We start from the raw sequence: 15,227 nt of genomic DNA on the forward strand, positions 1-15,227 counted from the left end.
TTTTACTGGGACATACCCCATTTCTACTATATTTGGTGCTTTCAGCCTCCTTCCAGTTAGTGACAGGAATGGGTGTGAAACCAATGCTGGATCCCGGAATGCTAAACATTTCTGAAAACTAGACAAAATTCTGAATTCAGCAAGGGGTCATTTGTGTAGATCCTACAAGGTTTTCCTACAGAAAATAACACCTGAAATAAAAAAATATTGAAATTGAGCTGAAAACAACAGCCATTTTTCTTTATGTTTTACTCTGTAACTTTTTCCTGCGATGTCAGATTTCTGAAAGCAATATACCGTTTTGTCTGCTGGACTCTTCTGGTTGCGGGGATATAAAGGGCTTGTAGGTTCATCAAGAACCCTAGGTACCCAGAGCCAATAAATGAGCTGCACCCTGCAGTTGGTTTTCATTCTATACTGGGTATACAGCAATTCATTTGCTGAAATATGAAGAGTGAAAAAGAGGTATCAAGAAAACCTTTGCATTTCCAAAATGGGATCAAGATAAGGTTTTGAGGTGCAGGGGTTATTTGCACATCGCTGAATTCCGAGGTGCCCATACTAGCATGTGAATTGCAGGGCATTTCTCAAATAGACGTCTTTTTTACACACTCTCTTATATTTGGAAGGAAAAAATGTAGAGAAAGATAAGGGGCAATAACACTTGTTTTGCTATTCTGTGTTCCCCCAAGTCTCCCGATAAAAATGATACCTCACTTGTGTGGGTAGGCCTAGTGCCCGCGACAGGAAATGCCCCAAAACACAACATGGACACATCCTATTTTTTTTATAGAAAACACAGCTGTTTTTTCCAAAGTGCCTACCTGTAGATTTTGGCCTCTAGCTCAGCCGGCACATAGGGAAACCTACAAAACCTGTGCATTTCTGAAAACTAGACACCTAGGGGAATCCAAGGAGGGGTGACTTGCGGGGCTCGGACCAGGTTCTGTTACCCAGAATCCTTTGCAAACCTCAAAAAGTGGCTAAAAAAACAAGTTTTCCTCACATTTCGGTGACAGAAAGTTCTGGAATCTGAGAGGAGCCACAAATTTCCTTCCACCCGGCGTTCCCCCAAGTCTCCCGATAAAAATGATACCTCACTTGTGTGGGTAGGCCCAGCGCCCGCGACAGGAAACGCCCCAAAGCGCAACGTGGACACATCCAAATTTTTGGAAGAAAACAGAGGTGTTTTTTGAGAAGTGCCTACCTGTATATTTTGGCCTCTAGCTCAGCCGGCACCTAGGGAAACCTACCAAACCTGTGCATTTCTGAAAACTAGAGATCTAGGGGAATCCAAGGAGGGGTGACTCGCGGGGCTCGGGCCAGGTTCTGTTACCCAGAATCCTTTGCAAACCTCAAAAAGTGGCTAAAAAAACAAGTTTTCCTCACATTTCGGTGACAGAAAGTTCTGGAATCTGAGAGGAGCCACAAATTTCCTTCCACCCGGTATTCCCCCAAGTCTCCCGATAAAAATGATACCTCACTTGTGTGGGTAGGCCTAGCGCCCGCGACAGGAAACGCCCCAATGCGCAACGCGGACACATCCAAATTTTTGGAAAAAAACAGAGGTGTTTTTTGAGAAGTGCCTACCTGTAGATTTTGGCCTCTAGCTCAGCCGGCACCTAGGGAAACCTACTAAACCTGTGCATTTCTGAAAACTAGAGACCATGGGGAATCCAAGGAGGGGTGACTCGCGGGGCTCGGACCAGGTTCTGTTACCCAGAATCCTTTGCAAACCTCAAAAAGTGGCTAAAAAAACAAGTTTTCCTCACATTTCGGTGACAAAAAGTTCTGGAATCTGAGAGGAGCCACAAATTTCCTTCCACCCGGCGTTCCCCCAAGTCTCCCGATAAAAATGATACCTCACTTGTGTGGGTAGGCCTAGCGCCCGCTACAGGAAACGCCCCAAAGCGCAACGTGGACACATCCAAATTTTTGGAAGAAAACAGAGGTGTTTTTTGAGAAGTGCCTACCTGTAGATTTTGGCCTCTAGCTCAGCCGGCACCTAGGGAAACCTACCAAACCTGTGCATTTCTGAAAACTAGAGACCTAGGGCAATCCAAGGAGGGGTGACTCGCAGGGCTCGGACCGGGTTCTGTTACCCAGAATCCTTTGCAAACCTCAAAAAGTGGCTAAAAAAACAAGTTTTCCTCACATTTCGGTGACAGAAAGTTCTGGAATCTGAGAGGAGCCACAAATTTCCTTCCACCCGGCGTTCCCCCAAGTCTCCCGATAAAAATCATACCTCACTTGTGTGGGTAGGCCTAGCGCCCGCGACAGGAAACGCCCCAAAGCGCAACGTGGACACATCCAAATTTTGGGAAGAAAACAGAGGTGTTTTTTGAGAAGTGCCTACCTGTAGATTTTGGCCTCTAGCTCAGCCTGCACATAGGGAAACCTACCAAACCTGTGCATTTCTGAAAACTAGAGACCTAGGGGAATCCAAGGAGGGGTGACTCGCGGGGCTCGGACCAGGTTCTGTTACCCAGAATCCTTTGCAAACCTCAAAAAGTGGCTAAAAAAACAAGTTTTCCTCACATTTCGGTGACAGAAAGTTCTGGAATCTGAGAGGAGCCACAAATTTCCTTCCACCCGGCGTTCCCCTAAGTCTCCCGATAAAAATGATACCTCACTTGTGTGGGTAGGCCTAGCGCCCGCGACAGGAAACGCCCCAAAACAGAACGTGGACACATCACATTTTTTCATAGAAAACAGTGCCTACCTGTGGATTTTGGCCTCTAGCTCAGCCGGCACCTGGGGAAACCTAGCAAACCAGCACATTTTTGAAAACTAGAAACCCAGGGGAACCCAAGATGAGGTGACTTGTGGGGCTCGGACCAGGTTCTGTTACCCAGAATCCTTTGCAAACCTCAAAATGTGGCTAAAATACCACGTTTTCCTCACATTTCGGTGACAGAAAGTTCTGGAATCTGAGAGGAGCCACAAATTTCCTTCCACCCAGCGTTCCCCCAAGTCTCCCGATAAATATGATACCTCACTTGTGTGGTTAGGCCTGGTGCCTGCGACAGGAATAGATCACACAACGGTCAATGTTGGTCCTTACGTGAGGCAGCTGTTGACCCTGAGGTGATCCATTCCTGACACAGGCACTAGGTGTAGGCACTCAAGTGGGGTAGTGTTTTTATCAGGACAGGTGAGGAGTCACTGGGTGGTAGGAATGTTGTGGATCCCAGCATATTCCTGTAGTTTGTGTGACAGAAATGCGAGAAAAATATAGTTTTTTTTCAACATTTCAGCTTTGCAGGGTATTCTGGGTAAGAAAACTTTGGGGAATCCACACAAGTCACACCTCTGTGGACTCCCCCGAATGTCTAGTTTCCAGAAATGTTTGGGTTTAGTGTGTTTCTCTATATGGCCGCCGAATCCAGGACCAAAAACACAGGTACCTGCCTTACAAAACCAGTTTGTTTTGCCATAGACAATTTTGATGTCTCCACAATATGATTTGGGTGGTGGAATTTGGGGCTGAACTAAATTGGTGAGCTCCCAAGAGAGCACTCTCTCTCTGCTTGCCGCCGCATTCACCTGCTCTCTGGGTTGGCCTAACCCACTATTACCCAGTTGCACGAACAGCTTGCGAAGGGACAGCAGGACTGTCCTCATCACCTCCCTCATAATGTACTGGAAGAGGAGTTTTCGAATGGGACTCCTCTGACTGAAAAATCACTCCCAGAGTCTGCGCCATTGTGCTATCCCTCAGATGCTGTCTCAGTATCTGATGTCTGTCTCTGATCCTATGTCAGAGCGGTCCTCTATAACCCGAGTGCAGGCAGCAGTCATCCATCAAGATGCCATCTCTGCTATTGGCTAAACTGTTGCTCTAAAACACTAGCCTACGTAGACAGTCACAAAATCGATGGTGTGTGTGAGATACGTGCAACAGTAGAGGCCACCTTACCTGCGCTTCTTCCCTCAATCAGCACGTACTTTCAAGACACTCAAAAAACACCTTGTCACATACCATTCGTCACAGTCTTTAGCACCTCCTGCGCCCAGTCCAACAATCATTATTGGTGCTCCCACTTCCTCCTCCTCGGATTCCCTCATTACCACCCAGCAAAAGTGCCCTTCATCTCTCCATAGACTTTACTAATGTACTCAGCTATTTACATAAAATACAGATGTGCTCTTTGCAGTAGGCATATAAACCTTCTGCGCTTCTTTATGGCACTAAAACTGCCACTAGACAAGTCGGACCCTTTTCCCCCCAGGGAAACCACACACATATTGACAAAAGTGATGTATATATGACAGCCAACCACCTGAAACTCAACTCAAGCAAAACCGAAATAATCCTCTTTGGCCCTCACCAAAAAAACCTGGGACCCCCCATGGTGGCCCACCACGCTAGGCCCTGCACCCACCCCCGCCAACTACGCACGCAACCTCAACATCATCCTAGACTCCTCCCTCTCTATGACCCAACAAATCAACGCTCTTACCTCCTCATGCTTCAACAAACTCCGTATACTGAAAAACATTCAAATGGATCCCCACAGAGACCAGAAAAACTGTCACTCACGCACTCATCAGCAGCAGGCTTGATTACAGAAACGCCCTCTACGCCGGCACCACTCTAAAACTCAAGTGCAAACTACACGCATCCAGAACTCAGCAGCACGACTCATCCTCGACCTCCGCCGACAAGAACACATCTCTCCACACCTCAAATCCCTCCACTGGCTCCCCATTGACAAAAGGATCACCTTCAAGATCCTCATCCTCGCACACAAATCACTCCACAACACAGGCCCTGCCTACCTCAACGAGAGTCACCTTCCACACCCCCACACGAAACGTCCGTTCAGCTGACCTCTCTCTCGCCTCTGTCCCCCGCATCAAACACACCACCACCGGGGGCAGATCCTTCTCCTACATTGCACCCAAAACATGGAACGCACTCACAACCCACATTCGCAAGACCCAAAACCTACTTCTTTTCAGGAAGGGCCTCAAAACCTGGCTTTTTGAACAGTGAACCTCCTAGCCCCTTTCCCTCCCCCCCGTCCCCCCCCCAGCGCCTTGAGACCCTCACAGGTGAGTAGCGCGCTTTATAAATCTCTTTGATACAGATCTACCTATATATATATATATATATATATATAAATATATATATATATATATATATATATATATATATATATATCTACATAGATATATCTATAGATATATCCATGTACCTAGATATATCTATCTACATAGATATATATATATAGATATATACATATATATTTTTTTAGTTGTTGTATGGTTTGCTTGGGGGCCAAAATGGCCCCCAGGGAAACCCTACAACATCTAAAAAAAAAAATGCCCCCACAGGGGGTCACCCTGCCCACGTGCGACCCCCTGTCATTTCATTTTTTTTATTTTTTTTGAAAAAAAAAAATCCCCTGGGGGGGCGCGATCGCAACCCCCCCACCCCCCCCCCCCCCCCCCCATGCAGGGGGCACCTACCTTTTTTTTTTTTTTGAAGAAAATTATGCCGGGGGGGGCGGCCCGTTTTCCGGGGGGGCCGCCCCCCAAAAGTGGGGGCCAGAAACAGTTTCAGAAGGCCTCGTAAGAAAGGGGAGAGTCTCCCCTTTCTTACAAGGCCTTTTCAAAATGTTTCCTGACCCCCCCGATCGCAGCTGTGCTGCGATCGGGGGAGCCAGGAAACACTTTCAGGACGGCCTCGTAAGAAAGGGGAGACTCTCCCCTTTCTTACGAGGCCTTCCTGAACGTGTAAAAGGCCGTTTTCCCCATGAAAGCAGGAAGCGGCCGCAAGGCTGCTTCCTGCTTTCATGGGGAAAACACCTTGCGGCCGCTTCCTGCTTTCATGGGGAAAACACCCCCTGACGTCACAAAGGGGCGGGTGGGGGGTGGGGGGAGACACGGTAGCTTCCGTGTCTCCCGGGGGGAGTAAAACAAATAAATAAAAATCCTCGGGTGCGACGCACCAGAGGATATATTAATGCCCTTCCTGGTGTTGGCCACTGGTCGTGACCCGCACCAGGGAGGGTGTGTGGGCGTCGGCCAGTGGCCGACGCCCGCACTTAAGAGGTTAATCTTTCTAGAAGATGAATATATCCAGTGCACTAGGTTTGTTCATCAGTTTGGGAAGCACTGCTCACTGCAATCAGGGTAATATAGATACTTGGGGAAAGCTAAAAAGTGAGACCCTACAAATAATAGTTCTCCTTATGTTTGTGGCTATTTTGGAGCACACCTTAGGTCTTGAATTCTTAGAGTTGCACAATAGGTGAGTTATTGGGTACTGACGAGGCTGTGACACATTTCTCTGGAATAATTGCCATTTAGTTAGGAAAACCTTCAAAGGCCCCTTTTAATATGAAGGCCAAGAGGATGACTTACCACTGGGGAAAGCAACTTAAAAAAAATAATAATAATAATTTGGGCTTTAAAACATGACCATTTGCACTGTATTATTTCGCAACTACCACATTTAACTTGCCCCACCTACATCCCGAAAACATTTCCATATCATTGCTGGGGGCTCTGCCCCCCCCAAACTATACACACCTGGCTACGGCCCTGAGCTTAATAAGTGAGCTGCTCACCATATTGAGGGATCTGGGGCCTCAGGAAGTCAGCATGTAGAGTAGCTTCAAGGAAGGCAAGAAGCTGGCTTCACAAAATGTGTGAATGTGCAGGCTATAAATGTTGCTTCAGCGCACATGCCTGAATATTGGTGAGAGTTACTGCTAATGCCCAGACCCTCTAAAACAATGTCAAACAAAGCTTTTAGCCCTTTTCACCATAAAAGGAAGTTATTACCAGTAAAACTCAACACAACCAATGGTTCAGTCTTTTCTTAGGCTTCCTGATTTCTTTCCTTCCTCTGGTACTGCTCCCATCTTTGCTCCAGTCTTCATCGCCCTGCCTTCACTCCACCTAATGACACTCAGAAGCATACTTTCTGTTTGACATGGAACAGCAGTAACTGTTTTATCTACGTTATGCTCAGTCACTCATAACCGAATTCTACCAGGGGATGCCAGTGGCACTCCTAATGTGACAGGCACATACTTATTCCAATGGCAACCTGAACAATTGAAATAATGTAGAACAGCGTTGCCCTAGGATTCACTTATCAGCATCTACGGACACGGAGGGCAATATATATTGGAAGCTGCTCTTTGCATCAGTTTAACGCAGCGCAGTGCTTTAAAGCAAAGGTGGATAGATAAAGGAAGAGAAACTGCTAACGGCACAGGTTAGTACAATATCGATGAAGTAAAGTGGCTTTTTTTTAGCAGATAATAAAGTACTAATGACCATGGATGATTCACCAAATAAGTGAGTGCATGACAATAAATCGCCAGTTAACTCAAAGTCAATGGCATATGGATTGAGTCCGGTGGAACAGTGGTCGACGTGATTTCGACCCTTTCGACCCTAATGGTAAGCATCAGTAGATCTCATCAGAACAGAAAAAATGTCAGTCTAAATATGTCGGGTGGAAAAAAAAATCCATAACGATTATTCAGAAAGGATCTTCATGTATCTTGCCAACAATGGGTGAAGTGAAAAGTGCTGCATTTCGTTTATGAGCATCTCACATGCGAATTAATCAAAAGTTAAAATAGGGGTTCAGAAACAGTAGTAAGTGGCTTAGAAGTATGAGAGCACTCTTAGGTGATGACTCTTACTTTTGAATCGTGAGTCACAGCAGGCACCTGACCTATAGGAAAGAGTACCGTACGCCTATCACTCTGAAAAGGAATCAAGCTGTGAAAAGCACACTGAAATCACTATGGTGAGATAATTCGCATGGCAGAAAACCTCAGTATCTATGGGTTACCAGTGTGCTTGCTTTTTAAAACTTGCAGACATTATAGTGTATTAAGAATTATGCAGCACTCCTAGGGATTGATGTATAATGTAATGGAAAGCCCTGCTCAGGAAGGTGAAAACATACATATGTAGACACCTCTAGTTGCAAGATTTTAATTTGCTACCGGAATGGAAAACCACATAATTCGGAAGGCAGGTCCATCATCTCTCAAAGTAGGAATCAAGTTTGAAGTGATAATGCAGATAGGTCAGTTTGCCCCACTAGCACTTACTCGTGCCAGCATTTGCTTCGGGCCCAGATATCATATATACCTCTAGCCTATGTAGCATAATAAACTGGTCAACTTCAAATCAAAGAAATAAACCAGCATATTTGGTTGTTTGCGTTCAATAAAGTAGTTTTAAATGCATCCTGTCCAGTCTATATCAGAAAACTGTACAAATTAGAAATCTGAGCAGGCGCTCCCTGCAACTGGAGGCGGGGCACCTTTAGCCACACCACAGGTAGAAGTCCCACCTTGCATAAGAAGTGCAGACACTGGAGGGTTTTGTGGTGACATTATCAGGATGCACGGAGGATCCCCGGGGGTCATTGAAGCCAGTGTCTTCCTTGTGTGGTCTTCTATGTCCCCTCCCTCGTGTCCGGTGCAGGATTTGGAACCAACTTAATTTCATCACCTGAAGACATCTTCAAAGACATCGCTCATATCGACGTGGCATGAGGTAACTCGAGGGTGTCTTTTTGGTGGGGGTGTGGAAGGGGCCACAGCGTGTAGTCGTGCATGCAGTTTTGTTTTTCATGGCTGTGTTGCATGGTTAGAATTTTCAGAGGGAGGAACGTGTGGGGGTTGGCGAGTACCCCCAGCGTGCGGCATGCTGTGCTTTAGACTGCCTTGTTTGCGCCTGCTTGGCTGTTTTTGCAGGGTATACCACTAGAAGTAGGTGAGTCTCCTGGTGGCCAGAGCATTGAACGGATTAATTTCTGCAGAGTTCAGACGCTGTAGGTGCAGCCAATCCTGCCCCATCTCTTGCCTCACACCTATTTGACCTAAAAACTGGGGAATCAGCACCACGTCTCGGTGCTGGATCAAACTCCTGTAATTCTGGGCAAATGTTTATGCTGTTCAGGTCTATCATTTACGGCCGTTGCACAGAGCGGGTGAGTCTCCCGAGCTGGTGTGGCAGATTGGGAGATTGCTGACATCATGCAGGTGAGGCTGCCACCAGTGCAGGCAAGCCTCCTGAACAGGTTCATTTCTCTTGTTGTGCAGACTACCGAGCTATAGCTCAATGTCAATGTCTTGTGCCTCTGGAGGAACAGTCTCCATCAGAACAAGGGTTTGTAACCTGTTAATGCTGTCAAGTATATTAGGATATCAAAAATCAAGCAGGTGTGTTTGGTGCTTCTCACTACTAAATAACTCTATGACTGAGGGTTAAGCAATAAAGGGTGACACTGTGATTATGCCACCATAAATGTTGTACTTATGAACAGTTTCTCACAACATGAATACGCAAAATATCGAAATACATGGTGGCAGGATGCTGTAAGGCCATCTTGATAGGGTAACATTCTGGGGAAATGTAATGGCTGCTCATGTGGAGTTTTACAGTACTTTTGTCTACTTTTCTGGCCATGTTGGTAGTAGAATCTGGTCTTTGAGCCCTTTGTGGTGCATTAGCTTTCCCGCTTCTGTGTGTTTTCTTCCTACTTCTGTCATTTCCACCACTGTCGATATGTCATGTCCATTGTTCTATTTTTATTTAGTGTTCATGTGGATTGCAATTTAACCCTGCACTACTTGCAGCACTCTGATTATTTAGAACTTGCTGGTAAGAGTGGGGGTGCGTAGACATTTGCCTTAGTTTGCCTGCTTGGTAGGGGTCCCAATCATAGCCAAATGAGGGATTGTGAATTTGCATTCCCTCTGAAGTGCAAATCTTTTTCACATAAGTGCAAGAGTTAAGGGTCCTGTTTTTGCTTTAGTGGTATCGCATGCACTTTGTATTTCTTCCAATTAGCATAGCCTTGAAACATGCGTGTTCTTCTGCAAACACCCCACCACACAAGAGGAACTTTGCTCATTTAGGAAGCTGTGGAAGGTGGTAACACTCCATGGCATTACCTGGACCCTACAGCGGTTATTGGAAAGACTGCAAAAGGAGCAGCTACTGCCTGCGCCTCTCCCAAAGATGCTGAAGAAGGTCCCAGTGTGCTATAGGGACTCTCTCCCCGAACCACAGAGTAAGGGCAGTGGACAACCGCAGTCCTCGTCCATCAGTGAAGGTGAGTCAGGAGGGCAGCCCCCTGATCCCTGCTCCAGGGTCACACCCCATTGGACCCATGCTCAGCACAAGTGTGGGAGCAGTGGATCAGAGCAACATAGTCATCTTCCCCACGCCACAGGCGATAGTTCCCCTCTGGTGAGGTTGGCCTGGCACTGTCACAACAGGTTAGGGGAGCCTCTACCCCACAGCAATAGGCACAGCTGTTGCCCCCCCTTAGTTTCTGCAGTGTAGGTGTGGTGCAGGGGTAGTACAGTCAACTGGTCAGGTAATTCCTACAGGAGCACAAGGCAACATTGAGGCACAGGTCTGGCCCCAGCCAGTGACATCTCCTTCCCCTCCGTTAGTCATCCCAGTGCAACCCCTGCTCATGTTCAGTCCTATGCTTTTCAGCTCTACATTGTCTACCTCAGCCTGCCTTCTGTGATTGCATTACACATCCCAGCAGAGAAAAAGAACAAGATCCATAAAAGGAATACATTGATGTGTTTGACTTCATTAATGCAGGTGTTGTACCGGCCAAGACCAGGACAGGGAAAGAGGGTGAACAGAACCCAAAAAAAGATTTGGGTGGAATGGTCCCTTAAGAATTGGGTGACAAGGATGTCCATTTACTTGGTAATCTTGAAAAGTACCCTGCATTGCCCCCCCAATTGTTCAGCTACATTTCCGTAATTCATAGTAATTTCAAGGTTCTGCCTAGTTCCAATACTATATCAAGTTTAGGCAAATGAAAGCGGCTAGGCCAGAGATCACGTGGGAACAGAGAGACATTAACATCTGACATTCTGAGTTCAACATGACCCCTTCATCAGCAAAATCCTTGCAGTCCTTTTGGTCCCTACAAAAGTTCTGGGGACAAAAAGCCGGCCTACAAGTATAACAAGAAAGAATATAACAGTGGCTTGTAAGTTCAAACACATCTGCTCCTTTTGCAGAACCTAGGGTCACCTAGAGAGCAAGTGCTTTAGGACGCATGGAAAACCAAATGTGCAGCCAACCTCAGTAAGTTGTTACCCTCTGTTAGCCTTTCAAGCTCCCCTCCCCATTTGCCTGCATGTGCTTAATCACCTCCTCAGCAATTATAAAAACAAACATGATGTTCATTTGCTATATTATGGTTTCAGGGATGGGTTTGGCATACCTTCCAATGCTCACCAAACCCCTGTCCAACCCAAGAACCAGTTGTTTGTGCTGCGACAACCGGGGATTGCTAGAGAAAATAATCTAAAGGAGGTGTGGGCTCGGAGGGTTGTGGACCCGTTTGATTGCTCTTCATCCAAAGTCCTGGTCTGCTCTCCACTTGGTCTGGTCCCTAAGAAAAAACCAGGAAAATGTTGCCTGATTCACAATTTGTCCTTTCTGCTGGGTTCTTCTGCTAATGATGGGATGGATCAAGGTCTGTGCACAGTGCAGTACACTTGGCTTCCGAATACTGGCAAAAGTCCTGGGGGGACCGTCAGCACGAGATAAGATTGAGGGCCCCACAACTTGTATTTCTTTCTTGGGCATTGAGATAGATTATGTAGCCGAGGTGTGTAGGCTCCCCCTGGATAAAGTGTCAGTATTCAAAGCTTCTGTTAAATCCTGCCTTTCAGTTAAGAACGTCACGTTGCATCAACAGCAGGTCCTGGTGGGTCAGTTAAACGTGGCCCCAGGGTAATTCCCATGGGGAGAGTTTTTTTTCTAAGAATATTGCCAGGGCTATGGCTAGGGTCCAGGCCAAATACCATCACACCAGACTTTTCGCTGAGGTCAGAAAGGATCTACAAAAATGGAAGGTTTTTTGGACAATTTGAATGGCACCCTCTTGTGGCACCAGCCAGCATGGTCCAACGCTTAGTTTGCCCTTCACACAGATGTGGTGAGCAGCATGGGGTTTGGGGCAGTGTTTGGCTCTCGGTGGTGCACGCAACACCGGGCGAAGGAGTGGATATCATCCGGGCCCCTACGCACTGTTAACTTCCTGGAACTGTTTCCTAGTACAGTGGCTTTGCAGGTTTGGGTACCACTCTAGCTAACAGCAAAATTGCTTTTTAGTCAGACAGCATGTCAGCAGTCATGGCGATGAACAACCAGAGCGCTAGATGCCCTATTGTGTTGCACCTGCTTAAGGCCTCCATCTGCAGCTGCCTCACACATAATGTGAATTTTTCTGCCAAACATGACCCTGGGGTAGATAATGCAGAAGCTGATGTTTTGTCTTATTCTAATTTGGCAGAATTCAGAGTGCTGTGACCACAGGTGGATAAGCTGATGTCAGACTTTCCCAAGGAATTGTTGAGGCTTGGTGCCCCATTGGCTCAGACATAATTGCAGCATCTCTGGCACACACGACAAAACATATGTACAGATCTGCTTGATGGGTATACAATTAATGTTTTAGCTCATTCGACGTGGCTAAGTGATTTACACCAGAGGGTGAGTGCCATTTCCTGACTAGTCAGAGATTGTGGTAATGTGCTGTCTTTGGTTTGCAGCTGTTGGCAATCGCCTTTGTTGCATGGTTAAGGGATACTAGGGACCAACCAAGGACTCCAGGGTATGGAGGGCCATTAGGGGATGAAAGTCCAGTGTTCCTGTTGCAGAAGACAGCAGGAGATCTATTGATGTAGTCAAGCTTTCGCACATTGTTGGTGTTTTACATCAGGTCTGCTTGTCCCATTATGAAATTAGACTATTCAGTCTCGCCTACTCACTCTCCTTCTTTGGGCCTTTAGGATTTCCGAGTTGGTATCCTCATCTAAGTGAGATCTGGGTGCTGGGATTGATGTGTCGGATGTACTCATGTCAGGGGACTTCCTTTGCGTGAGGGATAGAGGGTCAAAGACAGATCTACTAGGGAAGGGAACATGGGTGAACCTTTGCTCTGCCCTGGGTACCCCTTATTGCCCAGTGACCTTTGCCCAGGAATTCCTGCAAAATTGTCCCAGTGGTGGATGTTCCAAGCTGCTGGTGCACGCAGATGGCACTACCTTAAATGCTTTCAGTTAAAAGGGTGGACAGGTGGAAGTCTGCATGTTTTGAGTTCTAGGTACAGCCTCATTTGGCCTAGGCGGGACAGTAGTGTGACAAAGGCCCGCTAGCCCTATGTAACACCCTTTTCTTTCTCTTTTCACAACCAGCTGGCATGGAACAGTACATGTGTGCTCATTCCTTTATTCACAGAGCAGCTCAACATGTTTGTGGCTCCAGACTCAAGAGAGCTTAACTGGATTCGTGTTTCAAGTATCGCCAGGTGGTTATTGGGGGACTTAGGTTCAAGGATCTTTTTGGAATCCTTCTTCAGACCCTTGAAGAGGGTGGATTGCCCACCCTGGATATTCTTGTCATACATGCAGGGCACAACTACATGGTCCCACTGGGTAGGCGTGAAGTAAGGGAAGCTTTGTTCTCAACCCTTTCGAAAGTAAGGAATTACTTGCCATCAACGGCTAGCTTGTGGTCCAAGGTGATTCCACGGCCCATCAGGGCTATTAATGAGTCAGTGAAAAAACATAACCATTCTGTGCTGAAGATTCTGGTGGGCTCCTTGGTGGGCATTGTGCCGGCACAATTTACTCTAATTAACCACAGTGGAATTGTTCCACCACAGCGGGGTTCACTGCCTTCCAGGGGTCAGATCACTGTAGGGCTATTGCCAATCTCAGCCAGCACTTTTGGGGGAGAGGGCGAGAGTGCCAATAAACTCCTCACCCTGTTGATGGGTCCCTGGCAGCAAATAGCAGGGGATATCAAAGAACTCTGGGTCTGGACTGACCCCTGAGCAGGGTGTTATTCATGCGCACACTGGGCTGGCGGGGGGGACTGACCTGCATGTTTTCCTGGACTCTGCTGTCCTACCCCGCAATGCCTGGTTTGAAAATTTGGGGGCTGCACCTGTGTTCAGGTACTCCAGCAGGACTGGTGTGCTATACGTGCCCTGGGTTTGTGCTTTATTTATACCCCTCTGGACTGGAGAGGATATAGAGAAGTTGGCACCAATGTTTGGTATTGAAATGCCTTCTTATAAACGTGCATAGATACCCTGGGTGGAACCTAGGGGGGAAAGTTACAAGTTGGAGTCTTCTGTCACTATGCACACAACTGTTCTCCCAACAATATGTTCTTGAAGTAGTTTGTAATGTGAAATATGTCATTTGTCTAGTGTAGATATTTCCCTTCTTGCACTTGGTATCTGCTAAATGAATGTCTGATAAAAGAATTCTTGTTCTCTGGCGGACTTTATCAATGAGCACGTTTAATATGTTGATGTGAATAAAAGGCAACACAGTGGGAAAACCACAAACTTGTTTAATCTCTTTTCTTGAGCGTTCCAGCGGGGGAGCTTATAGGTCTAGGTAGTTGGCAAGTTGCAAGTTCTGCGTGTACTAAAGATAATAACAAACTGCAATCAGCACCATCAGAAAACCTCAGAACTGCAGAGTTAAAAGGAGTGGCTTTGGTGCGAATGCCTCAGCTCCAGCATGCAGAGAAGCACCTCACATTCTCTTATGACCAAGAGGTGTAAGTTTAGTCATCAAACAGAGCTAAGCCCCTGCTGTGTCAAATATAGATGGGTCAATAGAGACACATTTAAATTTAAGTCAATTTTTACCCTGGCTTTGAGATAAATCATTAAAAGCTAAGAGAGAGAGAAGTAGCAAACAGACAACTTTCTAGCTAAATATGAATAAAGGCCCTTTGTTACACAGAAACCAGGATGTCATGGGTTCAGTAGCATCAATATGTCAGCAAGACCAGCTGATCCAGGATGGGATTCAACAAGGTCGTGAAGCAAAAAAATAATATAGAAGCCCTTCACCAAATAGCTTACAAGTCCCAAACTAAGATCAGTACTATCAATAACACCCTACATTTGTATGCTTCCAGAAGGAATATACGTTTTCGTGCTGGTCATAGACTGCTTAGGAATCCTGTGTGCTGTGCCAATTTCCACCATGTGGAGGAGACTCATACTAGAAAAAATTCCAGCAAACACGAACACATACTGAAATCATTTTGAAAGATCCCAGTGCTGATGCAAGACAGGTGTCTAATGGTGACAATGTGGAGATAAGCTCTGTTTCTGTAACTAAATAAATAACCCTCAATCCCGTACTTCCTGTGTTCAGTATGTCCAAGTA

The sequence above is a fragment of the Pleurodeles waltl genome, chromosome 8, assembly GCF_031143425.1.
Source record: "Pleurodeles waltl isolate 20211129_DDA chromosome 8, aPleWal1.hap1.20221129, whole genome shotgun sequence".
NCBI classification, from domain to species: domain Eukaryota; kingdom Metazoa; phylum Chordata; class Amphibia; order Caudata; family Salamandridae; genus Pleurodeles; species Pleurodeles waltl.